The sequence below is a fragment of the Carcharhinus amblyrhynchos genome, chromosome 1, assembly GCF_965287045.1.
Source record: "Carcharhinus amblyrhynchos chromosome 1, sCarAmb.v2.hapA, whole genome shotgun sequence".
NCBI lineage: Eukaryota > Metazoa > Chordata > Chondrichthyes > Carcharhiniformes > Carcharhinidae > Carcharhinus > Carcharhinus amblyrhynchos.
Genome location: NC_137324.1, coordinates 137,024,199 through 137,038,858, shown reverse-complemented (window position 1 = coordinate 137,038,858; position 14,660 = coordinate 137,024,199). Strand labels below are relative to the sequence as shown.

Below are 14,660 nucleotides of genomic sequence, written 5' to 3'. Positions count from 1 at the left end.
GAGGCAGCAGTGCTAACCACTGTGTCATCATACTGCAATCATTATTAACTCTCTTTTAAAAAAGCTTAATTTATTGCTATGTCATTGTTTTATTTTTGCTCAGCATTGTCTCTTAATACGTTCTTCTGAAATTCAGTTTAAAATTTAGCCAAACCTTATGTGAATTTTGCTCACTGGCCCTTAAATGGGAAAATAAATGGAAATTTGAATCCTCCCTGCCAATAAAAAGGCTGGGCAAACCTGATTTATATCTTTGAGATAGAACTGACACTTAGTGTCAATTTTCTCTCATTAAAGCACAGTATCGCTGTCCTTAAATTGTAGAGTGATGATGTAGAATATCTGTCCGTGAAACTATATATCACCAAATTTATAAGTTGCTCATTCATCAAGCAATTCTTTTTTGATTAAACATACTTTTAACAAACAAGCATGGTAATTCTGCATACAAGTGTTTAGCTAATGCTGTGTTACTTATTTGACTGAAACCTTTCTTCAGTCCAAAGATGTGTGAGTTCGTGTGTTTGGCCATGGTAAACTGCCCCATAACATCAGGGTGACTAGCAAGGTAAATGCAAAGTTTAAGCAGATAAGGACTGGGTGGATTGTGGTTTGTGAGGACTTGATGGGACGAATGGTTGCCTCATGCACTGTAGGGATTCTCTGATTCACACAGCGAGTGGTTAATGTTTGGAATACACTGCCTGAGAGAGAGTGAGGTGGAGGCAGGTTCAATTGCAGAATTCAAGAGGGAATTAGACTGTTATCTGAAAAGGAAGAACATGAAGGGATACTGGGTGCAAGCTGGAATGACTTGCTCATTCAGAGAGCTGGTGCAGATGCAATGGACCTAATGGCCTCCTCCTGTTCTGTAACAGTTCTGTGGTTCTATAATACAAAGATAGTAAGAAGTCTCACAACATCAGGTTACAGTCCAACAGGTTTATTTGGCAGCACAAGCATTTGTGCTGCCAAATCAAGTGAGCGAGGACTTGTGTTCACAAACAGGGCATAGACAGACACTAACTCAATTTACAAAATAATGGTTGGAATGTGAGTCTTTACAGATAATCAAGTCTTAAAGGTACAGACAATGTGAACGGAAAGAGGGCCAGGTTAAAGAAATGTGTATTGTCTCAAGCTAGGACAGTTAATAAGATTTTGCAAGCCCAAACAAGTCATGGTGGTTATAGATAGTGTGACATGAACTCAACATCCCGGTTGAGGCCATCCTCACATATGCAGGACTTGGCATATCAGTTTCTCCTCAGCAATTCTGCGTTGTCGTATGTTGTGAAGGCCACCTTGGAGAACGGAAATCAGAAAATGAGAGACTGAATGCTCCTGACTGCTGAAGTGTTCCCCAACTGGAACATTCCTGCCTGGTGATTGTCGAGCGGTGTTCATTCATCTGTTGTCACAGCGTCTCATGGTCTCCCCAATGTACCACGCTCAGGGCATCCTTTTCTGCAGCTTATCAGGTAGACAACATTGACTGAGTTGCAACTGTATGTACAGTATACCTGGTGGATGGTGTTGTCATGTGAGATGATGAAATCCGTGTCGATGATGCAGCACATCCTGCAGAGACTGGCATGGCAGGGTTGTGTGGTATTGTGGTCATTGTTCTCCTGGAGGCTAGATAGTTTGTTGCGGACAACGGTCTGTTTCAGGTTGTGTGGTTGTTTGAAGGTAAGAAGTGGGGGTGTGGGGATGGCCTTGGCAAGATGTTTGTCTTCATCGATGACATGTGGAAGGCTCCGGAAATCCTGATCTTGGGTTCACATCACACCTGATGAAGGATCAGTGCTCTGAAAGCTTGTGCTGCCAAATAAACCTGGTGGACTTTAACCTGGTGTTATGAGACTACTTACCCCAGTCCAACACCAGCATCTCCACATCATACAAAGATAGTGTCAGAGGTGAGAGATCTTTTGGTGGGTCTTTTTCCTTTGCTTTAAGGGAACCTGTAAGATTATGGACAGTTTGTGGACAGAATATTTCCACTAGTGGGAGAATGCAAAACTACAAACCACAAATACATGAAATAGTTATGATGTAGTTACTTACTCCATGTAGTTAAAGAATTTGAGTTTCTCTCTATCTATCCTACTTGCAATAACGCTCCAAAAAAATGTGTGGGTTAGGTTGATTGGCCATGCTAAGTTGAAGCTCAGTGTCAGGGGGATTAGCAGGATAAATATGTGGGGTTACGGGAGTAGGGACTTGATGGGGAACTAGGTTGTATAGAATGAGTTTTATTGAGTGTCAAGACAAGCGGCAAACAGAGTCCCACAGGAATTCAACAACCCAAAAAAAATGCTCCAGACAAAATTGTCTATTTTATGATTGTCATGGCAAACATATTCTCATATGTATTTTAGTTGTCATTCGAATACATCAAAAAAATTCAACTTATTTTCACTGTCTTCCTATTTCTCAGTCTCAAGACCCCTTCCAAATACAACCATTGCTTGTTGATGATGTAACTGTTCAGACTTCCAGCTCAGGTCAGAATACATTCTTATTAATGCTTGCAGTTCACAAGAACCACAATTAAAAAGAAATGCTATCCACCCATAAGTGTAAAATCTTTAGCTCAGATGTTGGAGACAGCAATGAAAACATGCAAACAGAATTATCAAAAGAAACTACTTTTTATATTTAAAAAAAAAGATGACAGCATTTAAACATTTGTCTTAGCCCTGCAAATCGTACACCACAGTGACCGTCAAGCAATTGGTATGCTTGGTGCAAGTGACAGAATTCCCCAAAATATATGTCTTGTTAGGATGATCAAAGATGTAGTTAATTTACTAAAGCAAGCTAAAGGTTCAAATTAAGAAAAGGCAATGGCAAGACTTCTTGGAGTCATCACATAGAACAGACTTAGTCAAAATAATGGACTCAAAAACCCTAGGAACATGTAGAAACCAGTGACTTCTACAATGGGAGGGTAGCATGGTGGCACAGTGGTTAGCACTGCTGCCTCACAAAGCCAAGGACCTGGATTCAATTCCTGGCTTGGGTCACTCTCTGTGTGGAGTCTGCACATTCTCCCCATTTCTGTGTGGGTTTCCTCCAGGTGCTCTGGTTTTCTCCCACAGTCCAAAGATGTGCAAGTTAGATGGATTGGTCATGATAAATTGTCCAATAGTGTCAGGGGGATTAGCAGGGTAAATATATGGGGTTACAGGGATAGGGCCTGGGTGGGATCATTGTTGTTGCATTCTCAATGGGCTGAATGGCTTCCTTCTGAACTTGTTATGTTCGTTTTTTGCAAGACTCTTCCTTCCTTGAAACAAAGGCAAACGCCTACTGCTGTCCGCTTCGAAAGTTCTTTACTGTTCTTACATACGCAAGCTGGCAAGCCTTTGCTATGTAACCTCCACTCAGTGCTGGGAGTCAGGTAGCAAAATTGCACCGAACAATGCGACAGTCCCCCTTTATGTAGCTTTACAATCCTCATGGTCACATGTGGTCTGATGTAATACAGCTAATCACAAGACATCCTTTGTTCTTGTCAGGTTAACCATATCTAAGGTCGTAATATGGTTATGTTGAAAGAAACTGTTAATGGGCAAGTTGGTTAATCACAGATGTCTTAAGCTTGTCGTTTTGAAGTCAACTCACAACAGGCTAAAGTTATTTATGCCTTTCGTACCCCAAACTGCTGGTCTAGCAGGTTTTTGCAAAAGCTCGTAGTTGAATGAGGTGTCAACCCCTTAATATCGCACATTGTAAGGATTTGAGGATGAAAGTGTTATACAGGGCGACTGGCTGGAGGAGGGAGCTACTCTGAGGGAAGATGTACCAGCAATTTTGAAAAACCTGAGGATCGATGTGTCCCCTGGGCCAGATGGGATATATCCTAGGACTCTTTGGGAGGCAAGGGGTGAGACTGCAGAGCCTGTGGCTTTGACCTTTGGGTCCTCACTGTCCACGGGGATAGTGCCAGAGGACTGGAGCGTGGCGAATGTTGTTCCTCTGTTCAAGAAAGGAAATAGGAATGACCCTGGTAATTATAGGCTGGTTAGTCTTACTTCAGTGGTCGGTAAGTTAATGGAAAAGGTCCTGAGGAACTGGATTTATGACCATTTGGAAAGGTGCAGCTTAATCCAGGATAGTCAGAACAGATTTATGAAGGGTAAGTTTTGCCTCATAAATCTAATTGCATTCTTTGAGAAGGTAACTAAGTGTGTAGACAAAGGTAGAGCAGTTGATGTTGTATACATGGATTTTAGTAAGATGTTTGATAAGGTTCCCCATGGTAGGCTCATGAAGAAAGTAAGGAGGTGTGGCATAGAGGAAAATTTGGCTGATTGGATAAGTAACTGGCTATCTCATAGAAAGAAGTCGCACAACGCCAGGTTAAAATCCAACAGGTTTATTTGGTAGCAAAAGCCACTAGCTTTCGGGCCTCTGATCCTCGTCAGGTGAGTGGGGAGTTCTGATCACAAACAGGGGATGTAAAGACACACACTCAGTTTACAGAACACTGCTTAGAATGTGAGTTTTTAAAACTTTTTGCTACCAAATAAACCTGTTGGACTTTAACCTGCTGTTGTGAGACTTCTTACTGTGTTTACCCCAGTCCAACACCAGCATCTCTACATCATATCTCATAGAAGAAAGGATGGAGGAGGATGGAAAATTTTCAGACTGGAGACCAGTTACCAGCGGTGTACCACAGGGATCAGTACTGGGTCCTCTGCTATTTGTGATTTTTATCAATGACTTGGAGGAGGGGCCTGAAGGGTGGGTCAGTAAATTTGCTGATGACACCAAGATTGGTGGAGTAGTGGATGAGGTTGAGGGCTCTTGTAGACTGCAAAGAAACATTGACAGGCTGCAGAGCTAAGCCGAAAAATGGCAGATGGAGTTTAACCCTGATAAGTGTGAGGCGATTCATTTTGGTAGGACAAACTTGAATGCAGATTACAGGGTCAACGATAGGGTTCTGAGGAATGTGGAGGAACAAAGAGATCTTGGGGTTTATATCCACAGATCTCAGAAGGTTGCCACTCAAGTGGATAGAGCCGTGAAGAAGGCCTACAGTGTGTTAGCATTTATTAACGGGGTTTGAGTTTAAGTGCCGTGGGGTTATGCTGCAACTGTACAGGATATTTGGAATACTGTGTGCAGTCCTGGTCACCTCACTATAAGAAGGGCGTGGAAGCATTGGAGAAGTGCAGAGGAGATTTACCAGGTTGCTGCCTGGTTAGGAGGGTAGTTCTTATGAGGAAAGGGTTGAGGGAGCTGAGGCTTTTCTCTTTAGAGCAGAGGAGGATGAGAGGCGACTTAAGAGGCTCATTAGATGATGAGGGGGATAAATAGAGTGGACATTCAGAGACTATTTCCTCGGGTGGACATAGCTGTTACTAGGGGGCATAGCTATAAGGTTCATGGTGGGAGATGTAAGAGGGATGTCCGAAGTAGATTCTTTACTCAGAGTGGTTGGGGTATGGAATGGACTGCCTGCTGTGATAGTGGAGTCGGACACTTTAGGAACTTTCAAGCGGTTACTGGATAGGCACATGGAGCACACCAGAATGATAGGTAGTGAGATAGCTTGATCTTGGTTTTGAACAAAGCTCGGCACAACATCGAAGGCCAAAGGGCCTGAACTGTGCAGTACTGTTCTATGTTTTATGATAATTTTCTATCCAGAAGTACTTTAAGGTGAACTGGAATTAGTTTATAGGAGAACCTACCTACTCCCAATCACTAAACAAAATTTCTAGAGTTGTACTAGACTTCTTTTATTATATCCACAAAATCTAAGGACCCAAAGGATACTGTTTAATCAATAACCTTAACAGCGAAGGTTAAGCAGAACAATAAATTAGAATTCTTTTGTTCTATTAAAGAAAACTATTAACGGTCAAAATGGCATAACCACTTGAAATATAACAAAAAGCTGCATTTATCCTATATCATTGCCCAAAATAATGTTATTTCGCACTAACAGAATGTTGTGTAAATCTAGAATCAGGAACCAACAAGATTCCAAAGCAAAGCAGCGAGGTCCCCTCTTCTTTGCGCTGACACTGCAGCCTTACAACTGCCTGATAGGTCTGGCAGTGAGTTCAATTTTGCAGATCTGCTGATGATCACCAAGCACGCTCAATTTACAACATCAGAACAGCTCAACTGAATTACAGCCTTGCAACTCACTATCAGACATAAAATATATGGATATACAGATGATGAATGGTGCCCGAATGTGTCATATACCCTAGTCTTTAACTGACCTAGAGCTAGAGATAGTACTTGGACACGGAAGAATGGTGCAACACCACGTTTCAAGCCATGGCCAAATATCAAAGAACACAATCTTCATGCCCTTGCTTGCCAACTAGTTCAATGTCAATTTTTACAGGTCAAAGACAATTTTTTTATTGCATCAGATCTATTGAGCTAGTATATTCTAGCATTTTTAATACAGTACCTCCATAATAATAAAATCTTTTGTCCATTCACCATTCAGAACACTGAAGGGCACATCAAACAATTTGATTCTACATCCAATCAAATGGGTTAATTACTATGTCTGGGATAATGGGATCACATCTTGACTTTCACTGACTGACCTGATGTAGACTGGAGTATCATTTTGCACAATTTCTGAGTGTAAATCAATTGAGGATTTCAAAGAAGGTTGAAGAGTCTGATAATGATGCTTTCTCTGCAGTCTCTTGGGATTCCATTTTACAAAGAATGTACATTATTTATAAAGGAGAGCTGGTGCGTCCATTAAAGCTCTTAGGCTCAATAAACAGGGGCTTCTGCATCACAACTCTAGCAATCTGTGCTAGACTGAAATTTTCTTTCAAGGTAGCTAATGACAATTATGAAGTACCAATTAACTCTCCCAATGCTGGCTAGGCTGTTTCACTCCTCCTCTTTGAATATCATAATAGCTCTCTGTACCAGCAGACAAGGTCTCTATTTTATCCAAAGAACAGATCTCCCAACAATGCAGCATTTCCTCATTATTGCAGTGGAGCATGTTATAACTATATTTAAATCCATATATAGGTCAGACTCACCACCTTCGGACATGGGGGCCACCCAAAATATTTCAAAGGAAGTGAAATTGAGTCAAGAATCTACATGTTGTAGAACTACCAGAAAGGACAATTAAACACATTTCCAACATTTCGCAACTATGTAATGGCAATCATAGATCCTTCATTACATGTTCTTTACTGAATATTCTAAGCTCATCTTGGTTACCAGCATGTGTCTTCAACTGTTAGTCCACCAAAACCAATTTATAACTTCACAAGTAAAACCTTCTAACAGGGAGCACACACTATCCCAGAGCATGTTTCTTATTTATAGATTGCAACTGTTATTTCTGGAGCTTATAAAACATCTTTCACTGTCTAGACTCGCACGAAATTGGAATTCCCTGCTGTAACGCTCAGATTCAAACAAGTGAAGATATGGTGGCACAGTGGTTCATACTGCTGCCTCACAGTGCCAGGGCACCGGGCTCGATTTCATCCTTAGGTGACTGCGAATTATGCAGCCTGTCCCTGTGTCTGCGTGGGTTTCCTCAAGGTGCTCCAATTTCCTTCCACAGTTCAAAGATGAGTAGTTTAGCTGGATTAGCCGCAGTAAATATGCAGGTTTACGAGGATAGGGCAGATATTGGGCCTGGGTAACATGTTCTATTGGAGAATCGGTGCAGACTCGATGGACCAAATGCTCCCCTTCTGCACTGCAAGAATTCTATGATTCTAAGAGAAAATTTAGCAGCTACTAAAAATTAGTATTTTCTAATACAATGTTTTGAACATCGTGGTTGTAGAATTCCCTGAATTTGCCCATTACTTAATGAAGCAACTCCACAACAACAATATTGCTACACTACATTTACAAGTTCAACTGTGTTTTTTTCAAAATAGATTTGTGACTTACAATTCTACTCACCACGTTCTTGGTTTGAAACAGATTCATATTGGCTAGCAATGTATAATTTACTACACTATTCTGAACACAGAACTTGGTTTAGCCACAAAAAAATAGCAGTCGCAGCATCCTTAACAATGCTTAATTAGCATTTGACTCTAATTACAATTCTTCACCTTAGTTATGTGAAAGCACCATGAGATACACGATAGCATAAAAGGGTTAGAAAGTACACACATTATAAAGAAACAAAGCTGTGCAGGTGGGAATGCAAAGTAAATTTGAGTCTTAGAGGCACACAGCTCCAAAATGCTTGGAATCCTTTAGTATTTTTCTCTTATACAACTTACAGTGAATGCAATAAGACTATTTTAAACTTGGAGGATTACAACTGTGAATAACCAACACACAGTTGAATGTACTTTTCAGCAAAGGGCAACAATCATGAATGGACTCGGGCTGATTCTTCTTAAAAAACATATATTACAACCAATCTTAGTGTCTCACAGGTGCCAGAGGGATGGTCAACTGAAGAATGAAAGTTGAAGTCTCATTGATTGGGACGGCTTAGCTCCACACCATGTGTTGCAGTACCCACAATTCCACTGGCAAATTATACACTTAATATATTAAAACTCCATGCACCATATTCTACACAACAGCCATATGATAGTACTCTTGTTAAGTCCAGGGACTTGAACACAAAAATTGGGTTGAAATGTTAATGTAATTTTGGGGGAGTGCTGCATCTATCAGATGAGATGTCAAACCAAGGCTCCGTCTTTCTCAAATGTATGTAAAAATACTCAGTGGTACTATCTCAAACAAGAGCATGCCCCACTATTCAAAACTTAACTATTATCAAATTTCTAAAAACTGTTTACCCGGTCATGATCACATTGCAAGTTACCACAGTAGCAATGCAGAAATTGTCTGCCAGATATCCTATATTGCAACAGTGGCCACAGTTCTAAAATCCTTTAATGACTGTAAAACGCCTCCAGATCCTGAAAGAGTTATAAAAAAGCATTTTTAATATGTAGCAACAGCTGTTGCTCCCAATAATTCCATACCCACAACATCACTACAAGAGTTATGGAAGATCAAAAATCCTCTCTTACACATTTGTCTGTCTCCTGACGAACTTCCTGTATATTTTTCTTGTGCAAAATGATTTATGTTTTTCAATCAAGAAGCAAAGTTCACCATATCATATTAAAGTTTCATTTCGATAGTTTTCACTTTCCTTGCTCACTTTCTCTGCCTGGTCAAACATGAGAAAGGTAGCTTACTGTAAAAGCATTAGAGTAAAGCCCCATGTACTATGCAATAGCATTCTGCAAGTAATAAAACATACTTTCCGCATTTTGGTCAGGGAGGGTGGATGCAGTATTTCAGCTTGGTTAAGATTTAAGTCTTCAACACACTGAAGCCAACAAGTTGGCAGGTTTGCCAACATTTAAAATAATCACACAGAGCTGATCCCACTCAACCAAAATCCCCACTTTCTGGCAACCAGTGTGACTTTGGTTAGAAGAGTAATTCCAGCTGAAGTTTCTCCTTACTCGCCTACTAGGCATGACAAGACCAAGTGTAGTGCATAAACTATTGTAGTGGAAACATGGACTGAACCCAGGATCTTCGTCATCTGCATGTGTCAATGCCCCAGAGTATTTACCTAGAATCACTAAGACCTACTGACAGTTTTAATACTTCAGGCATCTCTTCTGACTGCATTTTTGAATTTAATGAGATGGTCGTCAAAGGAGTGTTGTGTGTGTTACAGTTCACTTGGAGTCCTGAGTTGCTGTGGCAACGTGCACTTTGACACACATTTTCATCTGGAATTATGGACAGTGATGGTACAGATTCCAACTTTATTTCCAACACATCTCTCCCACTCTTACCACCTGCCATCAGCACATGTTGGAAGGACTTGCAGGTTGATGTTCAGCCTGTCTGGCTGATCATGAAAGTGCCTTCCTCAGGTGGGATTTGAATCCAGAGTTTCTGGTTCGGAGACAGGGACGTTACCCATGACATCATATGACCTCCACCCTCAAAGGGGTAGCCTTACTAATTCTCAGCAAGACAGCAAGAGACACTTGTGTTAGAAAAGACTTTAGAAACTTAGAAACATAGAAAAACTACAGCACAATACAGGCCCTTCGGCCCACAAAGTTGTGCCGAACATGTCCCTACCTAAGAGATTACTAGGCTTACCTATAACCTTCTATCTTACTAAGTTCCATGTACTTATCTAAAAGTCTCTTAAGACTTTTATACACACACACAATGTCTCAGGAGCAAATTTTTGCAGTCAAGTGTTGACAAGTTACATTGCAAGTATTTTCAAGTAAATTAATTATGTATGGGCTTTTCCCCTAACATTTTAAACTGAAACACCCTCCAGTTTTAAGTGTGCATCAACAAATGTTATTTCATTTTTAAGATTCAGAATTCCACTTTCAGGGGAAGGTATTGCTGTTCTTTTGCCAATTACAATTTTGTCAGCAGGTGTAATTAAAACAACGTACAGGTTCTATTTCTATAGGTGGGAATCCATTTTATGATTGGAAGTGTATTCCTGATACAGCACTTTCATTTTTGATTCATTAGTGGGAATGGGGCAGTTTCCCTTGTGTCTGAGACTGAGTTAACATCATCAGAAATTACTGACCAAAAACTTTGCCAAAGCGATTCTATAATGTCAATAATACACAAAATAATTACTTATCTGAAATACCAATCTCAAGAGTAAAGGAAGTGTAATTCCAATACCAGTTATAGAACCTTGCAAATGCAAAGATTATTTTATAATAATTTAATATAAATTAATTGAAATACTTTATCCTTGACATCTTTTAAATACAACTGGATACAAAAGATAAACCAATAATTGTCATAACCCTAAGTCTATATGCACCAAATAATGACATAAGCAACAATACAGGATGTAGAAACTATTTTAAGAAGAAAGGAATTGCTATTTTTCCCCACTTTGGCCACTGAAGAGGTATTCCCAGTTTAGGTGTACATTATACAAGTAATCATTTAGAGAAAGAAATACACCAGCTGAAACTGAAAAGACAAAATATGAAAATGTTATTAAAACATACTGAGGGAGAGCTTCGTTATTTCATTTTGTGAATGAGGATCTCAAGTTATTTTTAAACAAATAACCTAGCCGCCAAAATGTGTATACACATGGAAATATTGAACTATGTCTCAAATTAGATTCAAATATCTGTCATCAATGACAAAAATGGTTCTGGTATTTAAAAATACATTTTATAAAGTTAAAACGTCAGACCTTCGGAGGGCATTTTCAAAGGTTTTGTTGACAAAAGGAAAACAATGCAAAGTGCTGATGAAAATTTTGTAATGGTGATAGGATACACAGAATATAAACAAAATAAAAATATTCCAATGCAAGGACAATTTCTTGTCCTTTTGGTAACTCAATCCCTGCCTTGAACTGATTCCTGTCAAAGTGCCAAGGAGGATGCATGGCAGATAATGCACCAGCGCATATAAAAAAATCTCCAGCATAGATAAAAGAAACACACTGCACACACGAGGCTGTAACCAAAGTATGATAATCCACACGTCATTTCAGTTATGTGCAAGAACCCGTCACGTTCATCGAGAACAGATTGCAGCTAAATGTACACAAAAAACTGACCCAGGCAAAAGCTCTTAGCCAGCTAAATTTAGAAACAAGATACCTTCTAAGCTAAATCAAAAATAAACAATTCCTTCTACACAGCGTCACTAAAATAATTACTTCAGTTATTTTTCACAAATAGTACTTTTAACACTCTAAAATATATTTCAGCCTGGCCAATTTTATATTAAAGCTTCCTTTCGCAATCCAAGTTTTTGAAAGTTTAACAACAACGTTATCATTTTAAGATCCTGCCGTAAAACATCTCCCTGTTTAAATGCGCGAAAAAAAGTGGCACATCTTTGAGACTTTGTCTTTCACCCAGTGATGATCCGTGAAATGGAAATCGAGCAGTGAAGAAGATGGAGGAGATGGTTTCACAAGATTTACACCAGAGTCGGATAAAAATAAATCACGTCTATAAACTCCACTCAAACTCTTCATCAAACGTCACGAAACACACACGAAAAATAATAATTTTCTAAGATTCTTAAAACTCCGTGAAGTCTGCACACATTATTTAAACAGTTTCAGCTCGGTGGGGAATGTTATTCCATCAACGTCTAAAGAGAACGAGGCTGCCAAGGGAAGAAAGATCAGTCGCATCCTTCCCATTAAATTGTACTTTTTGAAAAAGAGAAAACTTTCACAGCCGATCACACGGCGCTGAACCCAAAATACCGACAACAACTAGAGTTTGCGGCTCAGAAACGGAGACTCTGGCGACAGAAACTTGTAGGAACTTTCCCCGGGAGTGAATGTACTTTCTTCCCCGGATCCGAGCTGACTGCCTCCAATTTTCCCCCTTTCCCAGTGACGCCATGTTGTCCTAAAAGTACTTTTAAGGAAAGGGGGGGCGATAACCTTCGCTCTTTTAAAACCGCGCCAGCTCCACACGCCTGAAAAAGCTAAAGACGTTCGAAGCTGAAAAATGGAGAGGAATTAGCCATCACTGAGGGCAATTCGTGCCGTTGACTTACCTGAACCCAGGCCGCTCGGCCTCCTCCCTCCCGCTCCATCTGCCGTTCTTCCATCAGCCACATCACCGCCAGAGCTCCGGCGTCAGCCAGACTGCGACTACTCACCGCGCTGTGTATCAGCCCGCCAACCAGCCGCACTACTTTCCCAATCACATCAAAGAGAGGGAGGGAGAAAGAGAGAGTCAAGCTACTAAAAGCTTTGCTCAACACATCCACTGTCAGCACCTTTCACTTCAACAAAAGCTTTTCTCCAATCTCATCCACAATGCTTTGTTCTTAATTCACTTATTAATTATTTATTCCTGCTCCTTATTATACATCACCGTTATTTCTGCAAGACGCTTTTTCTGATGCATTTAAATCTGTCATGTCTGGAAGAGTTGAACTATTATTGCGTGTAAGGATATTATTACTGGAGTCTCTTCCATATCGAACTTCAAAAACAAATCTGCTGTCATTTACATAGGTTCCAGTTACACTTGATGGATGTTTTTAATAGTTAAAGCAAACTTTCATTTTCCAATTTGATCCAATAACGTGAGCATTGTAGCTTATTATCTAGTTGATGATTGCCAGAGTTTCTTGCATTTAAAAACCTCTTTAAACAAACCTGCCTTGCGATAGAATTGTGGCCTCGTCAGTAACTTTTCTACAATTTTCTACATTTTGATTCTTTTCTATTTTTTGAAAACTGCTGAAGAATGTTTTTTTGGGCTCACTCATTATTATTGCTTGTTGGTGTCTCAAATTGAAGCCCTTATGCCGTCCTTGGGTAGAGGAGCCATAAACTGCAAAATTGTTAAAAAAAGGAAACAATAGCAAGAGTTAAAAGATAAACTGGGTTGCAGTCTCAGCACAACGTGGATTATGTTTGAATTGCAGTTTATGTAGGCAAACGTAGGAACATGCACACAGCAATGAATAGCCAGATAATCTTTCCACTGGTGTTTGAAAGAAGAAAGTTAGAACTTAAGAACATAAATAAAAACAGGGGTAGACCATACAGCCTGGCAAGCCTGCACCACCATTCAAAATGATCATCACAGAATCGTTACTGCACAAAAATAGGCCATTTAGCCCATCATGTCTGCACTGGCACTCCAAATCAGCCTCAGCGACATTCTCCCACCTTCTGCCCATAATCCTGCACATTCTTTTCAGATAACTCTCTTATGAGTCTTTAAATTAAACATGCCTTTGCCATACTTGTAAGTAGTGCATTCCAGGATTTTGCTCACTCACTGTGTGAAAAAGATTTTCCTCATATTGCACTTGCTTCCTTTGCCAATGACTTTAAATCTGTACCCTCTCGTTCAGCCCTTTTCTCCCTATCTACTCTGTCTAGACCCCTCTATTTTGAATACCTCTACCAAATCTCCTCTCAGTCCTTTTTCTTCAAGGAACACAGTTCCAGATTATCAAAATCTATCTTCTATTTTCAAAGTTCTCGTAAATATTTTCTGCACTCTCTCCAATGCCTTCACATCCTTCCTAAAGTGTGGTGCATAGAGCTGGACACAGTAGTCTAGTTGAGGATGAACCAGTTTTTTAATACAAGTTCAACAAAAGCTCTTTGCGCTTGAGTTTTAAATCCCAATTAATAAGGCTAGGATACCAAATGTGTTTATTACCCATGCCGTAAATCTGTCTTGGCAACTTCAATGACTTATCATAGAAACCATAGAAATCTTGGAACCCCACAGTACAGAAAGAGGCCATTCAGGCCATCGAGTCTGCACCAACCACAATCCTACCCAGGCCCTACCCCCATGTCCTTACATATTCTACCCACTAATCCCTCTAACCTAGGCATCTCAGGACACTAAGGGACAATTTTAACATGGCCAATCAACCTAACCCGCACATCTTTAGTAGACTGTGGGAGGAAACCGGAGCACCCAGAGGAAACCCATGCAGACATGAGGAGAATTGCAAACTCCACACAGACAGTGACCCAAACCAAGAATCAAACCCAGATCCCTGGAGCTGTGAAACAGCTGTGCTAACCACTGTGCTACTGTGCCACCCCACTTATAAACCCTCTGCTCCTGCATCCCCTTCAAAATTGTACTTCTTATTTTAGTTTTCTCTCC

The 14,660-nt window shown here is 40.2% G+C and overlaps 1 protein-coding gene across 4 annotated transcripts in view; it reads right to left on the bottom strand.

Annotated features, from left to right (window-relative positions):
- The window catches only part of smad1 (SMAD family member 1), a 145,941-nt gene extending 133,286 nt beyond the window's left edge, over positions 1 to 12,655 (bottom strand). For 3 of the 4 annotated variants that reach the window (XM_080193244.1, XM_080193264.1, XM_080193271.1), the window contains exon 1: positions 12,568 to 12,655. The gene's annotated coding sequence lies outside the window, so the exon portion shown is untranslated. Of the gene's footprint in view, positions 1 to 8,804; positions 8,928 to 12,567 lie in introns of all 4 variants that reach the window. The other variant, XM_080193251.1, reaches the window with a different exon arrangement.
- Between the last annotated feature and the right edge of the window lie 2,005 nt (positions 12,656 to 14,660).